Source organism: Larimichthys crocea, chromosome XXIV, assembly GCF_000972845.2.
Source record: "Larimichthys crocea isolate SSNF chromosome XXIV, L_crocea_2.0, whole genome shotgun sequence".
NCBI lineage: Eukaryota > Metazoa > Chordata > Actinopteri > Sciaenidae > Larimichthys > Larimichthys crocea.
Genome location: NC_040034.1, coordinates 289,170 through 307,982, shown reverse-complemented (window position 1 = coordinate 307,982; position 18,813 = coordinate 289,170). Strand labels below are relative to the sequence as shown.

At 43.0% G+C, this 18,813-nt stretch overlaps 1 protein-coding gene across 1 annotated transcript in view; it reads right to left on the bottom strand.

Annotated features, from left to right (window-relative positions):
• The window catches only part of fndc3ba (fibronectin type III domain containing 3Ba), an 86,909-nt gene extending 73,632 nt beyond the window's left edge, over window positions 1-13,277 (bottom strand). Inside the window, exon 1 of the mRNA XM_010732196.3 lies at window positions 13,153-13,277. The gene's annotated coding sequence lies outside the window, so the exon portion shown is untranslated. The remainder of the gene's footprint in view (window positions 1-13,152) is intronic.
• Between the last annotated feature and the right edge of the window lie 5,536 nt (window positions 13,278-18,813).

The window sequence follows — 18,813 nt, the reverse complement described above, 5'->3', positions numbered from 1 at the left end:
GGGGATGCATGTTGAGTGTGTGCGGAGAGAGAAATGTGTGGAATCCTAATTGTGTTATTGCTCCAGAACAAACATTAGTCCTGCCTGTCATACCACAGACAGCAGGCAGCGAGAGCGTGTGTGTGTGTGTGTGTGTGTGTGTGTGTGTGTGTGTGTGTGTGTGTGTGTGTGTGTGTGTGTGTGTGTGTGTGTGCACGAGACTGAGAGGGGAAGATAATTCAATCGAGTCCGGCGAATAAAGAGTCAAGCTGAAGAGAGTCTGAAAACATGCTCTCCACTTATTTCCCTGGCTATTCATGAAGGCCGAGCGTTTTACAATCAGCTCTGTGTTGCACTGGGAGTTCTGTGTTAGCAGTTAGCAGCTCCGTAAAGGACAGCACAGCTCAGGCTCGCTTCAAGCAGATGTGTGCATCTGCCAGCGAAGCCCTCCCTCCTGCAGCTGTACAACTGTGGGCTGGCCGTGTGTGTGTGTTATTTTGTGTCTATGTGTGTGTGTGTGTGTGTGTGTGTGGTTGGGCCGGGGGCCAGCAGGCAGTAAACCCACAGTAAGAGGGCTGACAGTCCAATGCTTGCCACGTAGCAGCGACGTAACTCCAGAGGAAAGGAGAGAGAGAGAGAAAAAAAGGAGATGTATACTCTCTCCCGTGCATGAGGAAAAGAAACAGAAGGGAGGAAAATAATCAAGCGAAATAATGTGGGTCATTGTGTGGGAGTCGGGAGTATAAACAGAGGCGACGCAAACAGTCTAAACGCACAAGAGAGACAGAGTGACTTTGTGATAGCGTTTATCCCAGTCGCAGACACTGACGTTTCCACCAGTCACATCCGCCAGAACCGCCAGACTCTGGTTCTTTTTCCTCCAGGCTGAGAGGGGCTCCTTTGACGTACAGATGTTCCAGGCCTGGTGACCACACACGCAAGTAAATAGTTTACAGACCCCGACACAAACACAAACACAATCCCACCCCGCCCTAATCATCATCATTAAAAAAAAATAAGTCTTCATGACGTCCATCCAGCCTCGCCGCTGCCATCCCTAATGCCCCCGTGAACATCTTCACCTTCATTCTACCTGTCAGCGTGCCAGACTGCCTTAGGAAAACGCTGCATTTTGTTGGTGTTTGTGTGTGTGTGTGTGTTTAATACAGAGGAAGTGGCTATTCTCCCACAAGCACATGAACATGACTCACTCTTCTTCATGGCAGGGCTTCCAGATTTTTTCTTCTCCTTTTGTCCTTTTTTTTCTTCCCCTCCTCCATGTCTCTCCCTCTCTCTTTCTCCCTCCCTCTCTTCTCCTGCCCCACCACACAGTTGGACAGACTTTTCTCCATCAGATCCAGAGAGAGAGAGAGGTTTGAGGGGCTGGGCACTCCGCAAGCCCTTTAGAGAGGAGCACCGAAGCCCGAGGAGAGCTCACAGCAAACTCCTCCCTAACACCTTGGATCTCCAGGGCTCAGTCTGGCCACACACGTGGAGGTTATAGTTCCACAGGCCAGTAACCGACTCAAACCGTGTTTCCACTGCCGTGGTCTGGGTTCGTCTCTACCCAACTCGACTTTTTTTTGCGATTTCGTTTTCCACTGGAGACGAACGCTTGCTCTGTGTCACGTAGGTAGCAATCCTAGTAAAATCTGAAGTACCAGCTCAACTAACTTGGAACTTTGATTGAGATGATTAAAAAAAAAAAAGAAACCAGGTATTATCCACAACTTTTGACCAAGAGCACAGCAGTGAAAACACGCCATAAAAAGCCATCTTGCGCTGACTGGTGTGTCAGGGTGTGGAGATGCACACACAGACACACACAAGTGATCCAAGCACTGATTTGGCATGGATAACTTAGCTAATAATGTTACATAAGAGCTGGGGTCATCCAGTTTGAAATCTCCCAAGTCACAACATTCAAAGCTCGTTAAAAGGAATTCTTGAAAATCTTTAGCCCCAAGCACTTTTTTTTTTTTTTTTGCAGGCGCAGCACCACTGATTCCTATTGATCTTTAATGTTTTGACCAAATGCCTATGACACGCATGCCCTCAGGTGTTCTGCAAGCTTGGCGCGGTTTAATTGAAAAAGCTAGATGACGTTATGTTTTATTTAACCTACAAAGACACACTGACATACAAACAAACCGTCGTTAACAAAAGGTAGAAAAGAAAGCACACAGAAAGCAAAGAAATTTGGTGGTTACAGAGTTACTGTTGTTTGTTTTTTTTAAGTATAATAATGTGTCAGCACAGGAAACATGTTATTTCAAAGTTTTTTTGCTCTTGTCACCATGGAGATATGAAGACAGAATGAACTCAAACTCAGGTTCAAACATTCTCTCACGCACACACACAAAACGATGCAAACTCATTGGTCTCTCTGGAGGATTTACACACGCATCAGACGTTCATTTACATCCCAGACGTGACACTATTATGCTTGCACGACATCGCACAGCACCAGCTCTTCATTAGCTCCACCCACTTACCCACCCACCTCCTCGCAGTCTCTCTCTTTTATTGCTATGAAATGCAGTTGGTTCCATGTAATACAGCCCTTAAGCGTAAATAAATATGATGCTTTGCTGTGAGAGCTGGAGCCTTTTCAAGTGGCGGCTCAGATAAGGCGGTGTGTGTGTGTGTGTGTGTGTGTGTGTGTGTGTGTGTGTGTGTGTGTGTGTGTGTGTGTGTGTGTGTGTGTAGGGACTTTCGTGGTTGCATGGTTTTCACAAGAGAGGACGAGTGGCCATTGAACATTAGTTACACTCTTTCACATTTTCATGCACCCTCCTCTTCTTCCTCTACTCCCTCATCTCATCCTATACTCCAACTTTAACCTGTCGGAGCGCTCCACTCCACTCCACTCCACCCCACCCCCGCCTCCAGGCCCTCCCTCCTTATCCTCACCCCCCACACCATTGGACCTACTTCCCAAACAACCCCTTCAGCTTTCAAAAGACAGCCGCCCATTCAGAAGGTTTTTTTTTTTTGTGAGGAGGGAGGTGGGGTTGGATGGGGTGGAAAAGCAGCGCAGGCTTGGGGAAGGCTGGAGTGGAGAGGAGGGTGGTGGGGGTGGAGGCGGGGGTGTGCAGGGGGTTCTCATTCCCGCTAAATTGTCCCACATGGCTGAGCGTGCTTAGTTTAAACAAACACAGCCACTTCCTCCTCACTGCGCACATCGACACACACAGACACAGGCGGGCACGCACACACACACACACCCACATAAACACACACCGACATAGGCGCACAGGCATGGTTGAACTCCATTCCACAAAAACAAGCATGCATACACATACATAAACACACGTACACACAATACATTGTATACCCTGGCAGGCAGCGGACAATACTTTCAGTCTTGTACCCCTGCCAGTAAACTTACAGCTGGACGTCCACAACACAACACCACAGGACTGCAGTTTACTTATGGTAAAGTATGCACAGTTAAAAAACTTTTGGCTTTGGCTGTACAATGGACAATACACATTTCAGCTACTGGGTCCCAGGATTCAAATCCCAAAACCCAAACTCATACCACAGAATGAGACTCAGAGATCAGGCACCGGTCACAATATAAATAAATGTGTGTTTCAGTGTGTGTGTGTGTGTGTGTGTGTGTGTGTGTGTGTACAGTTCTGTATGTGTCCAGAAAGACAGCTGGCAGAAATATGGAGGATGTGTCCAATGTGACATTACCGTAAAGTTTGTGGAGTTGTACACCGGTCCTAATCACATAATTCACACATGGGAGATTTAAAAAAAAGAATGTTTGTGCAATTTAACTGAAATTTCTTTTGCAGCAAATCAGAGAAACTTACTTATTTTTTTAAACAATGGGACAGAAAATGGATTTTAACCACAAGGTTCCTGAAGTTATTCAGAATATACTAGAGCTGCAAAGATTAGTCGATTTATTGATAAATCTGCAACTATCTTGATCATCGATTCAACTCTGGAGTCCTTTTTTCATGCAAAATGTCAAAGTGGGTTGCTGCTTGTCTTATTTCATGGAATATCTTCGGAAAGAAAGAAATGTTTGGATTTTTATATCAAATTGTGCTCCAGGATATTGAGACCAAATATGGAAAATAACAGGTAATCAACTGAATAACAAAATAAAACATGTAGAAAATCAGTTTATGAGTTGCATAACTGGCACACAGTATAAAATGTGAGAACACAAGTCTGCATCATTATCGAAAAGATATTTATAGGGACCACTTTTGTCATTTTACCTCTGCTGGGAAATTTGCTTTCAAGATCTACCTGACATCTCTCCAGCTCAAAGACCTTTGCATTACCACTCATTTCGATGTAATGACCGACAATCAGCTCTACATTACAAGCGGCAAGTAAAGAGGGGTGAAGGAGGACAACCGCCGAGTCCAGACAATAAGCCAACGTTCAGTGCCAGTGGACCTGCTGCCGTCCAGGCCTGCACACACAGCATGTCTCTGCCACTAATGCTGAGCTCCATCAGGGCTGCTTGCCATGAGTCTTAATTAAGACAGCTATGCCAAGTCAAGAAGTGAATTCTACTCCCCCTTTCTCACACACACACAGACGGATGCACAAACTCACATTCCTGGATGGACGAGCACGTAGACGCAGACAAACCACCAAGAGACGTTCAGAGCATCAGTTTTATGGGCCATGAAAAGGCTTGCTCAGTGGGTGGTGTGTGTGTGTGTGTGTATGTAGGTGGGTGGGTGCTGAGAGAGAAAGACTATTTAGTCACACCTACATGAGAAACCTGTCTCAGCTCTCATAGACAAGACAACAAGTCTGAGAGATGTGCATACACACACACACACACACATGCACACACACACAGACTTTATATGCACAACAGAGCAAGCGAATCATGAATGAATGCTTCTTCACATGCCCGATTCCCTCACCAACGTCATGTTTATGAATGTGCATGTGTGTATGAGCATCTGTGTGTTTGCATGCCAAGAGAGCAGGCGGCAGTGTCTAATCCGTTCGAAGAAAACTGAAATGAGCTGAAAATTGTGAGAGGACACTGCCGGGAATAGCAAGTCAGTGGAAAGTGTATATACAATCACTTGCTCTCTAACATCAAACACACACACACACACACACACTTATAACACCCCTCCCCACAGCCTGAGGTCACAAGGTCACATTCCTCCTCCTCAATCAGCCTCAGGATTTCACACACTAGTTCAGGGATGTGGGTGTGTGTGAGTGCGGCAGTGTGTGTTTCTGCCTGCCTGCGTCTGTGGGTGGATGTGTGTTTGGGATGTTTCAGTGATTTGTGGGGGGTCCGGCTTTAGGGCAAGGAGGGGTGAAGTGAAGGAAAATGGGGAGGCGAGGTCTACACACCAAGCCTGATAAAGGTAGACCTAAAAAAAAAGAATAAACGATGATACCCTTGGTAGAGCCAATGCTACAGTACAGGTGTTGTCATTAACCTGCATGTTACGTTGATGACGTTGATCAGTCTCAATCCAGATAACAAACTACAAATGTATTAGCCTTGTGGAAACGGGCTGCGAGTGGCAAAAGAACAAAAAAAAAAGGGAGAAATGATAGGTATGTGGAGCCGAGACGGGTGGGGGAACACAAGGTGAGAGGAGGGGAGGGAAGGGTCGAAGTGTGTCTGCATGCCCTGGAGGGGGGGAGGAGGAGGAGAAGGAAGGAGGTGGTGGTGGAGGGGAAAGGAGGCGGGTGGGTTTAACAAGGGAAAGCAATAAAACATGTGGCTTTGCATTAAAAAACACCTACTTCCTTTCTTAAGCAGAACCCTCAACTCTGGCCCTGCAAACCCAGCAAACATGTGACAGTGTGCGACAACATGTACACACACACACACACACACACGCAGAAGGAAGCATGCTTGAAAATGTGTGCGTGCACCACTTCCAATTCCAGTTCCAGCCACATAATAATCAGAAAATGTAACCAGTTACAGATTCATTTCAACACACACACACACACACACAAACTTCTAGCCCACAGCAGACTCTAGACCCTTGAGATACACACTCTTAACGCTCACAGTCAGACATAAAAACAGCCATTAACGACTGGCGGAACTTTCCATGGGCCTGCCAACTAGAAACACCAACACGCCTGGCATGCTAATACAGGCACGTAAAGTTAAACTTTGTGTGTGTGTGTATGTTTCATGCATGTGTGTTAAGTCGATGCTCTGTGTGTGTGTGTGTGTGTGTGTGTGTGTGTACAGGTGCCCGCTTGATCCTTCAGCCAGCTGACCACACACACACACACACACACACACACACACACACACACACCGGAGGCAGCTCTTCAACAAGCTATTTCTATGGATGATACCCCCGAGGAACCGTGCAAAGGCACGACCAGGGCAGCCGAGCGCTGCACACCTCAGCTCGATTTCCTTGCTTTCTTGCACGCCTGCATCCACAACACTGGACGTGACAGCTCACTTTTCTGTATCCATAATTTTTGATTCCATCATCTTTGCTCTTTTGCCTCTCCCTTTCCTCTCGCTGCAGTATGTGCTGCAGCTGCTGTCAAGACCGTTCAGACGACAGCAGGCGACGAGCGACGACTCAAATCACAGACACAGAGAAGTGAAAGCTTTCGGTGAAGTCACGCGTTGCATCATTCGCAAACAATGCTTTGAATTCAGATGTATCAAAGCTGCACAAATATTGCTGACACGTGCACAGAAAGTCAACTGTGTCTCCACTGAGAGTTATGCAGTACTGTACTGTGCTGTGCTGTGCCATATTAAACTTAGTCAATGTTGCCTATAATTTTCAATGATAGTTGTTTGTGATTGATGATTATTTTCATTATCATTAAATCCACAGAACAGTCTCTATCTATCTATCTATCTATCTATCTATCTATCTATCTATCTATCTATCTATCTATCTATCTATCTATCTATCTATATTTAATAACCGTTTGGTCTATAAAACACATGACAGTCCATCATAACACACCTAAGAAGCCCAAATTCATATCTAAAAACCAAAACTACTACCATATATGAGATACCATATATTTTGTATTTTTGCTGGCAATAAAATTCCATTCATTTCAATCACTTCACTGATTAATCGATCCTCAGTTTCAGCTCACAATACAGCGAGTACTCTTTCATCACCAAAATGCTGCGCAAATGTCACGCTGTGCGGATCAATACTTTAAAGCAGAAACCATTTACAACCTCCAGACCAGTGCTGAAACCTCACAGCCTACTGGATCAATCACAACAATAATCAACAACGCAAATAATCATTAGCCGCAGCCCCGCTCTAAATTATTATTAATATACAAGCTGTTAAATAAACGAATGACTTGTTATGAAGCCGTGAGCTTCAAATCGAACTATGCCTTCAAGGCTGTTGCTGTTTAGTTAGCAAAAAGTTCAAGGTAGCTGAGAACTTTTAATGACCTTCAGTGACAGTCCTTGGAGAGTCTTGGATTTAATGCCAAGCGATGATAGTCGACCACAAATGTCAAGATATTTTGGACTTAAACTTGACTTTACATTACAGATTATGGGAGAGGAGAGGAGAGGAGAATGGGGAAGGAGAGGGGAGGAGTAGAAAAGTTGAAAGGCTTCTTTTATCTTCTTCTAAATCAACTGTCAACAATGCAGGAAATTATCAAGGGAGACAAAAAAAGGGGGGAAGGGGGGGGACGCAGCTCTGAGGAACGGGAGAGGAAGAGAAGGAGGGAGGTTGGGAGGGAAGGAGGCAGAAAGAAAGAAAGAAAGAAAGAAAGAAAGAAAGAAAGAAAGAGAGAGAGGAGGGGGGTAAACATTACAGCTCTGTGCCAAGCAAACATGAGATGCTGGGATACTTCAACAAAAAGCCGCCGTTCATATGGGAGCGAAAGAGAAACAGAGGGAGAGAGGGAGAGAGACAGCCAGGCCAGACGGGCTGCACAGTCACAGAGGAAAAAAGCTGGGAAATGGAAAGTGAAAGCATCAAGCAGCAGATAACAGCTGCTGTCATGAGATAGGACAGAAAATTGTTGGGTTTTTTTGATTTTGCACCTACATGCGGCTCTTATTCGGTATCCGTTTGCTTTCATTTGCTATAACACAGCGCCTGCAGGTTTACTTTTACCAAAAATTGAAGCTGGTGGGTCACCAAACCGGACATTTTGTCACTCATACACATAAAAGTGAGCAAGGATGTGACTGCAGAGGCACAGTCTACAACATCCAATGACGTCACACTTTTGGCCTGGAAGGTTCTCTATAATCTATTATATGTGTCCTAGATGAAGAGAAAATATTTTTTTTTACTTCTATGTGAGAATTCACTGGTTTTCTTTGTCACACATGACAGTAAACGTCTTGATCCGATAAAATAAGTTATTTTAAAATGTTGCGTGGGTCATTCTTTAACCGTTTTCAGACATTTAACTGAGAAAATAAAAAAGCAGATTTATCAGGAATGAAAATAACCGTTACTTGCAGCCCTAATAATGAATCATTCACTTATTGCCAGAGGATTTCTGTCAGCGTAATAAAACTTGTTTTTAATATAAATGAAACATTAGGTCATGTATGTTTAGGTTGGTGCACCCTCTGGAGAGCCTCTGCACTCCATCATGTGTCGCAGCAGCCGCAGGAAGGGGGAGACAGTTTTCAAGGCAAACGTTTTAAGCGTCTGCTCCAGCCACAAGGAGAAACCGTGTGCATCGTCAGGACAGAGGTGGTTACAGGGACAAGAGGAAACTGCAGAAACTCTCCAGGTGTAGGCGCCTTGACCTCAGCGAACGGAAAACGCCTCCACGCATCCAAAGAAAAAGTGGGAAGCAGGAAGCAGCTCGTTCACCTGTGCTACAGTAACTATCTTTCTGGGAAGCACACCTGTTGGATTTGGAGAAACAGATGGTACGACTGATGGCTGACTTTATGAAAACTGCAGACACAGTTTCGTGCTGTACATAGCAACGGCATACCAGCTAATATTCCAAATATGGGTAGACCGGAGCGCCTAAAGGATCGCTTTTTAACGGCCCTTAACAGGGTAATTATGAACAATTATTTGCAGGCATCAGGATGATAAATGGATGCTTACTTTCTAAAGCTTCCAGGGCCTGTGCACCTGTTTCATTACCTAAATCACCGCTATCATCTGACTGAGCCTGCGAGCAACAGTTATTTTGATTATAGATTAATGTGAGGATCATTTTTAATACTTCTGTCTCCAAAATGTCTAAAATATTATATATTCAGCTTTGTTTCACAAAAACAAACTAAAATTAGAGAAGCTAAACTAGTTCATGCTTGGCATTTGGTGTTATATCATTTTTCATTTGATATTTAATGAGCACGTATCTTGATCCCCATCTCCAAAGTGAATTTTGCCTGACAGAAAATGACCCATTAACGGCATAAAGGCTTTATTTCTCTCAGAAATATAAATCACTGCCTTCAAAAATGTACAGTGTAGGTCAATGCCCGCTGGTTTTCGCTGTAGCTGCTATAACCTGCACTAAAACATCCCGTACTGAACACTTATAAAAGCTTTAACTCCTTGGAAAACCAACCTAAAAAGAAACAAATAGCGAGGAGGTGTACCTGAACCTCTCCTCTTGTTCCTCACCTCTCTTTCACATGCTCGCACACACTTTCCAGAGCTGCATTGTCTTGTCTGTGCAACTCTATAGCTGCTCCAGCTTCTGTTCCTGATACACAAGCACTGCTCAGTAACACTACCCCTCGGATAACATGTTCTAGGTTACCAGTCAGTCACACATGCACCCACACACAATGGGTAACACCACCATGCCCCTTCCCTGACCCCATTTCAACCAGGCGTACCTGAAGGTTTTATTGGGCCAACAGCGAACCGCAAACCCGTGCGGGTAGAAAGCGGAGAACCCAGATTAGTCTTGAGGTTAGATGGAGACAGATGCTCTTGGCATCACGAGTCCTCATGAAACATGGGAACAACTTCCTCATTGCTCTGAGAATAACCTGTCTCAGGATATTAAAAGGCAAAACATCTTCCACTTTCCAGTAAAACACAAACCAGGTCATCGAGTCTGGGTCATTAGAAGTCTTATCTCAGTGTTTATTTTCACCTGCTGGAGGATGAAACATGTTCATACCAGGAAAAGATGTCTGTCAACGAAAGAACAATAAGTTGACTTTATATTCTAAGAGCGACACGCCGTCACGCGGATCCAACACAACCGGGTGGGTTGTACCTGTGTGGCAGAGCAGGTAATTAACTCATATAAAGCGTTATTCAACCCCAAAGCCTGTTCACATGAAAAGACAGAGAAAGGCTAACGCAACAATGGCTACCCTCCTTCAACCTGACTCCAGACTAAACACTGTTCTTTCTGTTCTGTTATATGAATGCAGCGCATTTGATTTAAGAAAAAAAAAAAACAGTTAAAAATAAAAAGGGGCATTTTAAAGTGTCTTAAACCGGCAGAGGAAATTCACTTGCTTGCGATTGCATCAGTTTGAGTGAAAGTCCCTGCTTACATTACGCTGCTGTACATCCTCTAGCGCCACATTCCTGGCTCCCCACACAGCCAATTAAATACAAATATAAACAGTATAAAAAAAATTTTAAACTCAAAAAGAGTGCCATTAAAAAATGCTGAAATCAAGAGTTTTTCGTGCAGACTTCTGATTGAATTTGCAGGAAAATGCAAGAACAACACACAGAGGCTTTCAACACTTTTGCAAATGCCGGCCTATGAGCTTTGTTTACATTCTTATTGTGTATAAATGTTGAAGCCAAAGAGGCTTAACTTTCAGAGAACACGGTTCCAGTGATATAAACCTCATTCCGCTTGTGTTCAGAGGGATATGGGTGTAGTGCTTAACCCATTAAAACACACAGACTGTTCTTTGCTTTGAAAATACACGAACAGATCAGCACTTTTAATGTCAGGCTACCCACTGACATTAAAAGTTCTTCACCAGAGATCTTTCATTTCCATTTACTCTGTAAGGGGCCTGATGAGTTGCAAAATGCTGCAGCACCTTGTTACACATGTAACACACACGCAACACATGCTGTAGGCTTTGACAAACAACCTTAAGTGAAACCCAAGAAACAAAAAGAAACATCCTGAGGCTGTAGAGCAAACAGATACCTGTTGAAATCTGAGCTCTGGTTCCCAGATTTAGAAATGATTTTCAAGTGGAAAACTACACTAGAGGGAATTCCCTGTAAAACTGCATAAATTAGTCCAATGTCCATACCTTGGCTTGCTGTCTGTGGCCCCAAACTTTTTTTTTTGATGCTAATGCCCCCTGACGCCTCTGACTTGTGGAAACAAAATAAAATTGCTCATTCATGCACCACAGAGACAATTCCTTTTGCCTCTCACCTAAAGCCTAAACACACCTTTCCAGCGGGTAGCCAATCATTTCACCTCCCCAAAAACTTTTCCAAAAAAAAAAAAAAGAAGGGGGAAAAAAAAAAAGTCGGATATCAGTTTTTCACAGAAAAAAAAAACTTACATGGCCACATCAGCTTTTCACCAAAGGAATGTCATCTGACGTTATTTGGGATGTATTTGGGATCGGATTTCTCCTTCTCCTCTCTCTCTCTCTCTCTCTCTCTCTCTCTCTCTCTATCCTGAAAAAGTAAGCGTGCGTGCGCGTGTGAGAGATGTGTTAGGTTATTTTTTCCCTGAGTATATATTCTCCAACGTACCCACTGGATCCAGAGCCCACAGCAAGGGGGGGATATGCGATTCTCCGAAATCAAAGCCCCAATTATACCACTAATCCTGACAGCATGACAATTAACCACTCAGTCCTGTTATTAAAAAAAAAAGAAAGAAAAAAAACGCACAACCACCAAAATCTGGATCTCAAGTCACCAAGTCATTTTGCATCTTCAATTTTCCGACCTTTTTTTTTTTTTGCTGCCACATCTCCTGGTCTCCTCTCCACTTATGAATTCAAGCTCTTTTTTTTTTTTTTTTACACAGTGTTGTCAAGGTTTTTTTTTTATGTGGGTACGTGGAAGGAAGGCAGATAATCGATCGTTTCATGCAGGAGACCAATGTTTGATTTCCACGTCTGCATCACAGGGAGAGAGAGAGAGAGAGAGAGAGAGAGAGAGAGAGAGAGAGATTTGTCTTCCCTGCACAAACACAGACACGTAGTCGTTTCTGAGAGGGGGAGAGAGAGGGTGAGGGAGAGAGGGAGAGAGAAAAGAGAGAGAGAGAGAGAGAGAGAGAGAGAGAGAGAGAGAGAGAGAGAGAGAGAGAGAGAGAGAGGGGGGGGGGGGGGGAGTGTGAAGTGAGAGAGAGGAGGAGAGGAGAGCGAGAGAGAGAGGTTGGAGGAGGAGAAGAGAGAGTGGAGAGAGAGGCGAGGGAGATCCTTCTTGCATTCTGCAACCGCACACAAACTCCATGGAAAGTGGCTTTTACGCAGCGCCTTTAACGGCTATCCACTGCAAAATAACCCCCACTATAGGGTCAATTCAATGATTTCGCAACCCCCCTCTCTGTCAAATCTGACTGCCTCAGCATCTTTCCATTCCAAGTTATTTTCCAGCTATAAAAAAAAGTGCTCATTTCCTGATTTTAGAGCAGCTACAACAAAAACAGACTATTTCCAGAGTCAAAGTCGGAGCGCGTCAACCGCGTTTCTGTTGCACAAATAAGAAGCTCGGAGAGAAAAAGGGTTTTTTTTTTCTCCTGTTGCGCACTCACTCCATCTGAAGTCCTCGGAGACAAAAACACATTCTTTCACCGAAAGCTGAGAAATCGGGGACCACAAAAGAGCGAGCTCCAAAAAAAAAAACGCACAGCCACGGCGCATTCAGTCGATCAGTGTGAGAACTAACACGGTAAATCCCCCCCTCCCGCTGTTTTGCTTTTTTCTTTGTTGTTACTAAATAAACGAGGAAAAATCGCTCAAAAAGTTTAGATTCAATCCCCCCCTTCTCCTCCTCCCCTCCTTCCCTTCTCCACCACCTCCTCCGCTACAAGTCAAGCAGTTTTTCCTTTTTCCTTTGCGCTGGCCAAGTGGCCCAGACTGCCGGCGTCAGCGCTCAGGCTCCCCTAAACTCACGCACACTCACACAGAAGACACGCACTTCGAAAAAACTTTTTCAACATCGACTCCATCGGCCCCTCCGTTCCCCCGTTCTTTTGCTGGTTTGCTTCGTACCGTTTAAGAGAAAGTGTAAAACAACTCACCTCGCTGTAATAAAATAATCTTCAAATAGAGGGGGCTGCGCCTTTTTTTATTCCCAGGGTCCGGTCCTGACTGTCTGCTGGCGCGGCTCTACGCGGACTGTGAGACTCCGCCATGTCAATCAAAACCCGATGCACATGTAGGTCAGAGCCCGCCTCCTTGTACCGTAATGCACTGTTGCGCACTGAAATAAAAATGCCCAAAACAGAGAGAGCAGAAGTGCTGCCTCACCTCTGCGAGTGGAAGCAATGAAACTGAAACAGATCTCTAAACATGTTATTATACATTAACCTAATATTTAGATGTATCAATATATAGAACTGTTATAGATTAATTTAATGACTTTAGAGCAAAATCTGGAGTTTCACATAACAAATTGTGTGCTACACTTTTATCCCAGATAGCAAATATTTTGGCTGTATTATTGCATACATTTGGCATTTTTGGCTTTCTTTTGGCATTATGAAAAAGAAAATTTGGCTTAACTGTGGTATGATTAGGGTTATCCATAATAGATAAGGAGGCTCCAGCAATATACGGCTGAGTTAAGGCATGTTTATGGCAATGCCAGAACATTGGGTGCGGGCGGGAACAGCTGATTTGGGGCTCTTCTGGGACATTTATGGCTATATTTTGGAAGTCCACAATTTGTTTTGGGTGAATTTTGGCTCCCTTTTGGTATGATTTTGGCTTTTCCTAATTTAGGCCATTTATGGCCCAGACATCCACCCATAACCTTTCCAAAATGAAAGCCAGATTTGGGCCAAAGCGAAGCCAAAAGATTTCTGCTGTCTGGGATCGTCATAGTGATCATCTGAAGGTAGAAAACACATTTCAAAACATGCTTAACTTCACCACTTCATACACTTAAAAGATCATATCTTCATGTCTCGCATGGATTTCTGTCCTAAGGGGTTACATCAGCCCTTAAAAGGTGGTGGGTGAACCCTTCTGCAGATAAATGCAAGCTGAATCCAGTCTAGGCTGGTTTTACATTTTATCTTTTTCATTATGACACATAATATCTTCACACCAAAAGCTAATGACCTGCTCTGACACGTGTCACCAAGCTTCCACCGGTCACTTACAACATAAAAACAAAATGAATCCAAGGTTCCACCGGTCACTTACAACATAAAAACAAAATGAATCCAAGGGTTACAATAGAAACATCAAGAGCTGATTTACACCAAAGCAAAAGGATCTGTGTTGAAGTTGGTGCATTGATGTATTGACAAGTATCCTGCACAAGGTGAGCTATACTGTAAAGAGATCTGTGTCTTGACCTGAAACAATCCATTCAGCTTCCTTCAACTGCAATGTATTACAGCACAATTGCATGTACACACACACACACAGCAGTTTTATGTGGGGAGGACATTATTCGGGGCGTGTTGGTGCTTGAAATCGGGACATTAATGCCAACAAGTAATGTCATGAAACAGAACATTAAACCTGCCAAGCGCCCTGTTGCCAAACACATCATTCGAATAGTTTCATTACATACCCGCGGATCCACCATTTGATGAAAGGGGAAAAAACTACTAAAACTAAATGATTTCTAGTGTATTTTAATACTAAAACAGAACAGATGTTGTGTAATTTAGAAATATTTGACATCAAGTATATTTTTTCCCCTCATTAGACTCACTGACAGCCAGTCCCAGAGCTCAATTTCTTAAATTTGGCCCCAGACTGAAAAATGTGAAGAATCCTGCAGACATGACAAAGCAATTTAGCTGTTGCTCCTTTCAGAAAGTTGTTTTTTCTTTTCTTTTTTCTTTTCTTTTTTCTTTTTTAACAAATACATGACTACGAGAAACATAAAGACGAGCACAAATTAAAAAAATAATAATAATAGGCTGTTAAAATGACAGTCAGTCAGGTTATGCACGTGTTCGTCTCCAACCTTCTCTTTGTATTTTCAGGCAAGCAGACGCTGCCAAATACACTCATTGCCCCTGAGTTCTAGATTTCTCGCTGCTGGCACACACACACACCTACACAGACAAACACACACACACACACATTCCAGCAAATGCACTAAGAAAACAGCCACTGGTGTAACTCTAAGCCAGCAGAAGAACGGACCAGGATCAGGACAGTGTGCCTGTAAGGAATTACATTCAATTCAGTGCAGTTCAATAAACATTAATCATCCTCATGAGACAATTGATTTGGCAGGCAGAAAAACATCAAAAACACAACTCAGGTCTCTAACAGTGGGGACAGGATGACTGTGGAGCCCCCTAACTGCAGAGTTAGTGTATGATCGGTTACTTCCAGATTTTATTTGCAATAAAATGTTAAGATGTTTGATAGATTATTCTTTTGTAATCTCCTCTTTTAGCTTCTCTTCAGGTTGGTGTATCTGAAAGAAACCCACAAAGTGCTTCATACTCCAGGGTGAGCAATATGGATGAAACACTGGAACGCGGTATAAAGTACCAACTGTACTTTGGACTGTGATAAGGATGCATGTTGTGATCACATTTTCTTTAAATTCATCTTCAGCGCACCGATCTCTATCTTTATATCCCGTTGTCAACATAAAAGTGTCCAAACATTTTATTGCCATCAGGACCATCGAGTGTGATAAGAAACAGGATTTCAGTGGAGAAAGTTTCTAACCAGATGTTGATGTCCATTTGTTTGAATCGTCAAAACATTAATCCAATTTATAATCTTGAATAGTTCATTCAAATAATCAAATTCAAGGTACTTCACCACATTGATGAACGAAGCATAAAGCAGTTCTAGCTCCACTGAGCATGCAATGCTGCCCTCACTGGTTTGACTGGAGATTTTAAAAGATGAATTACCTCAGTTGAAACAACACAGCAACATCTGTACAAACGTGTACATCTTCAGGCTGATGCAGGATTGCACTAAAACCACTACTTACCATAACTTTACTAATAATAAGCTGTTAGTTTAGCTTTGATTCAATATTTACACTATTTATGGTCCTCTGACTGTTTAGTTTTTTAGTTTTTAGCTGCTATTTATTTAACATATTTCCAGAAAATATACTCTTCTTCGTAGGTTTGTATGGTTATACATTTACACAGTTACACAACTGTGGAGAGATAAAAGTCACTGAGGTGTCATGTTGGTCAAGGAAAGGTCGACAAACTCTTCCAGTCACTTAGAGATTCTAGCTGTCGTAACCTGCCTAGAAGATTCAATCTGCTGTCTGTCAATCAAAATAAAAATAACCTAAGAAGGTTATTTAAACTCAACCGGGGAAAAAAAATAATTATCTTAACTATGTTCTTGTCCATTTAGGGCCTGGAATGCCTGGAATTATAAACTAAGTAGACATTTGTATGTAGACGATGAAGTACAACGTGACGAGAGACAGAAAATATTCAGAAATACTTGAAATCGTTGATGTTGCATTTTATTACGAGATATTGTCTGCGGTCTTTAGCTTTCCATTTCAGCTGCATACAAGCCTTCAAGTATTTATAAAAAAAGTACGCAACAATCTCGCCTCTGTTTAAGGAGTATAGTAGCTGATCTGGAGCTTTCAGTCATATTACATGATCTTCATCAGAAGTTGTTGTTGGCTTTTTTTTTATGAGCACTTGTCCCTGTTGTTTTTAAGTTTTGAAGCAATCTTATATTTTATAATGCAATACACTAATGAGGCAAATCTATGTTACAATCTGTATCCCTTGTTGATATTTATTAAATAGGTAGGTAAAGAGAAGCAGATGAGTTAGGGAAGGGCTTTCGAAAACGTTCAAATAAGTGAGAAATGAAGCGTTGTGCAACAGGGACTGTAACGCAACATCAGGATGATGTTCCCGTCATTCTGTACAGAGAACAGTGTCCATTTGGGAGCCGTGTACCGGTAGGGAAGTTAAAAAAACAACAAAAAAAACGTATTGATTCAAATAATCTGCTTACAATGTGGGGCAAACTTAAGTGACGTATTTGGACCTTTACAGACAGACAGTCACATTAGATTAGATCTGAGGAGGAGAGTGGATGAGGAAAGACTGGAGGGAGCAGATCTTGGAATAGTGGTGAAGCTATTTCCCCTGTATGTCAGAGCCAAGCCTCCACAACCACCAGATGTTTACCACCAACCCAGCTGCTTTCTCTCTCTCTAGTTCTTTCTCCCCCTCTCTCTCTCTCTCTCTGTCTCTTTCTCTCTCCCCCTCTCAGATTTTTTTCTCTCCGAGGCCCTTTAAAGCAAAAGCCCTCCCTGTAATCATGCACACGCAGTTCACCAGAGGTCTTTGAAGTAAGTGGAATGTGTCCAGCCATATGATAGTATGTAGCGTATATTCTTATAGCACAGAGAAAGCAAAGCGGTGAAAGCTGGAAAAGAGATTGTTGGACTGTTGCCAGCTCTTCTGTGTGGTTTTCTAGATGTTAATTATGCCCTCGCTCTGCTCTTGCATGCACGTGTGTGTGTGTGTGTGTGTGTGTGTTTATGTATGTATTTAAGTGTGTATGTTGTGTCTACACGAGCGCGTGTGTGTGTGTGTGTGTGCATATGTTCACTCAAACACTAGTCTGAGACACCAGGTGACGGATGATAACGGGCGTCTGGGCTGCAGAGAGGACTGGGAGGAACATGATGGTGCGTGCATGCCTTAGCGTGCGTGCGTGTGCATGTGTGTGTGTGTGTGTGTGAGGGAGATACTTCCTCCCATAGATGCAAGTATGGAATTTGCTCATCATGAGTTCAAAGGAGTCAACCCAAAGCCCTCTGCACACCAACAAGAGCAGACATGCCACTCTTTCTCTCTCCCTCTCTATCTCATTTTTCTTAGAGTTCTGCAAAGGCAGCTGCTTGGACCATCAAACACTCACTTCACCTATGTCTGTGGTGGGTGCGAGTGTTTGTATGTGCATGCCCTGAATTGTGTATCTCATTGAAGTGGATGGTGGCTTATATTTGTACGTACATGTGCCTGGAAAAAAAAAAAAACACACATGAAAAGAAGCTGGACGTGATTGGGGATGTCATTAGCCCCCTCATCTCCTATTACAATAAAAACACATAATTACCTTATGTGCCGCATTACGTCATGTGACATCATATCGCATAACGTTCTGTTCCTTTTGAAATGACAAATGAGTTGAAAATGATCAGGACCACATAACTTTTTTTTCCTTTGTCTGCTTATGTGATAACATGGCACGCTGTGCAAAGACAAACCATGATGTAAGAATAAAAATTTTAATACATTTTCATCGTGTTGCTTTTCGCCTTGTTCAGACCTCGCTTTTGTATCGCGTGCGGCAGCTTTTGGCAGTAAAAACGTGCAACGTAGCGCTTACTGCTCAACAGAGGATTTTTGAGGTAATATAAACCAATTTTTAAAGCTTTAATGAACTGGGAATACACATAATGAATCATTATGTTGCGTCAGCGTTGCAAATTATACCTTCGTATAAACAAAAAGGTCAGACCTAGATGCTTTATGTGGAATATACACACAAAAAAATAGAAATTGTTATATTTGTGTAATGTTATTCTTAATTACAGCCACATGTTTATGATGTGTGTGGTAGTAGTATAAAAAAAAACACTGTGGCTGACCGCATAGAAGACCCACGAATACTGAGATGGTAACACAGAGGATGCAGCAATTTTTTTACCATAACTGTTTCAAACTTATGCTATAATCACGATCTATGAT